This window comes from Zea mays, chromosome 10 (assembly GCF_902167145.1).
Source record: "Zea mays cultivar B73 chromosome 10, Zm-B73-REFERENCE-NAM-5.0, whole genome shotgun sequence".
Classification (NCBI taxonomy): domain Eukaryota; kingdom Viridiplantae; phylum Streptophyta; class Magnoliopsida; order Poales; family Poaceae; genus Zea; species Zea mays.
In genome coordinates, this window is record NC_050105.1 from 11073169 (window position 1) to 11076947 (window position 3779).

Here is a 3779-nt window from a genome sequence, read left to right on the forward strand (position 1 = left end):
CAAGATGATGCACGAGGCCTCCATGGAGAGTTCTCGGATGGCATCGGCCGCCCTCACCACTGATGACCTCCTCAAGAGGGTCAAGGGTACGGTGGGGAAGGCTGATTACATCGTCCCCGTCTTGATGTGCCCCGAGTGGGGCTATGTATCCCTGGTACATATTGGACATTTCCTCTGTCTTTGTCCTTATTTCTTCATCTCAACTCGACCTCCCGTTCATCCATAGGGGCTACGGGGGTACTGAACCGCCTTGCCCCCCTCGTCTCGGAAGAGGCGGCTGGCCGGCTGGCGTGCTAGTTAGCTGCAGAGCAGCACGAGAGGAGGAAGAACAACGAGAAGAAGCAGTCCCGCGAGAAAAGGGCGGCTCAGGATGCCCTTGAGAAGCGCTGTTGAGTGCATGAGAGGGAGGGGTTGCCGCTGGAGGCATCCCCGAGCACGAACGCGACGACGACGATGATGATTATGATGAGGGGATGGAGGTCTGGCTAGGCTTCATCCCCGAGATTAGTGTAACAACCCGGGATCCACAAACACCCCGAGATGCTACTAGACTTCACTACGGACAACCGAACACTAAGCAAAATAAAATTTGGCAGCATCTCCTTTGTAATTATAAGCATCACAGAAGCAAAAGAGATATATCAATACAAAATGAATCATACTAGTATGATATAATTCTCATCAAGGACAATTAACCATGAATGAACCAGCTTATGACTATGTCATACTCTAAAGTATGAACCTCAAAAGTCAATAACCCAAGATAATTATTTGGTTCTTTAAGCAATGAGTGCAACATGCCGCTACTTCCCACTCCCCTTGATAAGCATCAAGCACCTGCATTGAGTAATGCAAGAGTGAGATGAAACATCTCAGCAAGCAAAATGTTTTGACGAGATATTTAAACCACAAGATAAATTAATCAACATTTTATAGGAATCACAAGTAAGATTAGAAATACTTATAGATATAGAACTCAATAGTCCCAATATAACCAATACCATCTCATTTCCTCGAACAACCACAATAGTTTGTATAACACTTCCCTGCGTCCACAATATCTGCAAATATCACTTCAATGAATGCATGGGAATACAATGCATATGTCATCTGCCTTCATATCTTAAAGGGTATGAAGCCGCATCGTACCCCTCCTAGGGCAACGTATGATGCTAAGTTGTACCGGTACGGTCGGACCATAGGTCACGATAAAACTTCAGATGCAAATGAATCATGCAATGCATATGACATGCTGCATTTATCAATATACTTCACTTCCTTCACATACAATACAAACCTCAAATAATACTTCATCTTCCTTCAGATACAAGACAAACCACAAAAAATACTTTACCTTCCTTCAGATACAATACAAACCTCAAATAATACTTTACCTTCCTTCAGATATAATACATACCTCAAATATTACTTCATCTTCCTTGAGGGGTGTGAATTAATCTCATGGGTCATACTCGAATCATAATCATCATCAATATATGATTGAGCATCAATATAATACAATCAAGTAAAGCATCATCAGAGTTCTATTATGAATGAATTCAATAATTCTGAATATTAGAGTGCAGGCGATAAAAATAACAAGTCAAAACGGTAGCAACCACAGCTACATTCACTTGCCTTCATCGAAGAAGAAAAATGTACTAGGCATGATTCGGAGTGTAGCCACCTACTGCGGGGCATAAAGCTTAGTACAAATATTCCACAAACATTTGCCAACAATCAACAAATCGCTCATACACATGAAACCAAGACCCGGTGGAAAGACTTCCACCCTGAACCACATGCTAAACAGCAGCGGCGCTGTTTGTTAATTTTGTATCTTTAAAACTATAACAGTGGTGATATCAAACAAATACTCTAGAAGTATCTACACAAAATACTCTACAACTTCGGTATTCAATGGATAATTAAATTTTGCCTTCTATATGTTCTAAAACATCTGACAAGGTAACTGACTGAATCTATTTTAGACAGCAGCATAGTTAACTTCAAAATTCTGTATCTCCCAATCTACACAACCGAAAATTATGAAATTATGCTGGAAGAAAGAACTTTTATCCCTCTACAAAAGTCTCCATAGTTGGAAGAGCCAATTCGGCCATTTACTAGATGAAACCCACCAGTGAACAGACCCGCTCATTTTTGCCAGGCAAACAGAAACAACCACAGTAAAATGAACATAACTGGAGTTAAAATTCATATGAATACACTCTTTATCAATCTAAAAATCTTATGAAATTATCTACAACTTTGCTTACAAACCCTAGGTTTAATTCTGTTGATAAAATTGCCTAAATCTTAAGAGAACAGATTCTGCACAGAATTATGAGACTGAAAAACTGCTATAATCAAACTAGAATAACTCTCTGATCTGATGTCCAATTGAGGTGTTTTTCGCGGACACGGAAAGATCTACAAATTATATACGACTCATGTATAGACCTTTTATTTTTTTGAGGCCACTAAGACCACGGAAAACTGGCATGAACAGAAACTATCGAATCTGCCATTCTGCAGAAATTAAATTTGAGACCAAAATCTAACCCCACATCTAATCCAACCTCTAATCCTTTAATCCCAATGATCCAAAACCTCCAAAAACACTTAATTGCAGGGAGGAACATGGATCTCATCCTTACCTAGGGTTTCCCCAAGAAAATCTGCAAGTAGAGATGGGGATAGAACGTCTCCATGGTCATATCTTCCTCTTCAATCCAACTTGCTCCTCCTCTTCTCGATCCTTGCTGCTTGGGGGAGAGTTCTAGAAGGAGGAGGAAGCCGTGGAGAGGGTAGAGGGAAGCTGCCATGGGAGGAGAGGGGGCAGCCAGCCAAGGGGAAGGGTAGGGGCGGCCAAGTGTGGGGAAAGGGGGGTGGCGGCCAAGAAAGGGGAAAGGGGGGGCACTAGGGTTTCTTTGCGGGAGAAAATAAACGACGCCTTCCTCATCCTCGCACCGAAGATCAACCTTTGGCAGCATTTTTTTGGGGTATTACAATTAGGCTCTGGTCAGAGCCTTCCTCGACGGGCCCGTCTGTTGGCTCGGGCCTGCCGATGCTCGAGCTTGAGGCATTTGTACCTCTACTTGAGACGTAGGCATCTGTCGAGTCAGGCCTATCCCTGCAATCGAGGAGGAGGTAGCGGTGGAGCGGCCTGCAAATCCACTCCTGACACCAACATCGGGAACTACGGGCCCAAGGATGGCCAAGAAGGCTAGGCCTGCCCCGGTCCGGGTAAGTTCTCGTGAGATATCGGAACTTGGTCTTTTGCTTGAGTATCTTGCATGATTTTCTGCTCATGTATTGTTCAGTCTGAAGCGCAAGGTGGGCACGTCGATCCTGGCCCCCGCGAAGGCCGTGAAGACGGACGCAGGTTCATCGGCTGGGGCTGTGGCTCACCCAATTCTTTGGGTTGCTGCCGCCTGGGATGTTCTCCAACGGTGGGCGGAGGCGGCGAGGTTTGCCCTGGAAGGGCAGACCGGGCAAGAGATGGCTGATGTAGAGACTGCCGTGACGCCCCCAGCAATGCCTGCTGAGGCCATCCCCGGCCCATCCACAACGGGGTTGGGGCAGGCAGACGCGACATCGGCGGTGGTGTCACCGACCTTGTCGACACCAGCGATCTCCCATCTCGATTCCCCGGTGAAAGTCGCCTAGAGGGGGTGAATAGGCAAAATCTAAAATTTACAACTTTAAACACACACTACAAGCCGGGGTTAGCGTTAGAACTTAAATCAAGTCTGGGAGAGAGGGGGAAACAAATC

The 3779-nt window shown here is 45.0% G+C and overlaps 1 long non-coding RNA gene across 1 annotated transcript; it reads right to left on the reverse strand.

The window, feature by feature from the left end:
• Positions 1-624: 624 nt before the first annotated feature.
• LOC118473540 (uncharacterized) lies at positions 625-3060 on the reverse strand. Its single transcript, XR_004853112.1, has 2 exons — positions 2661-3060; positions 625-837 (listed from the first exon to the last, which is right to left on the reverse strand). It is a non-coding gene; the product is annotated as an uncharacterized lncRNA (long non-coding RNA).
• Positions 3061-3779: the final 719 nt, after the last annotated feature.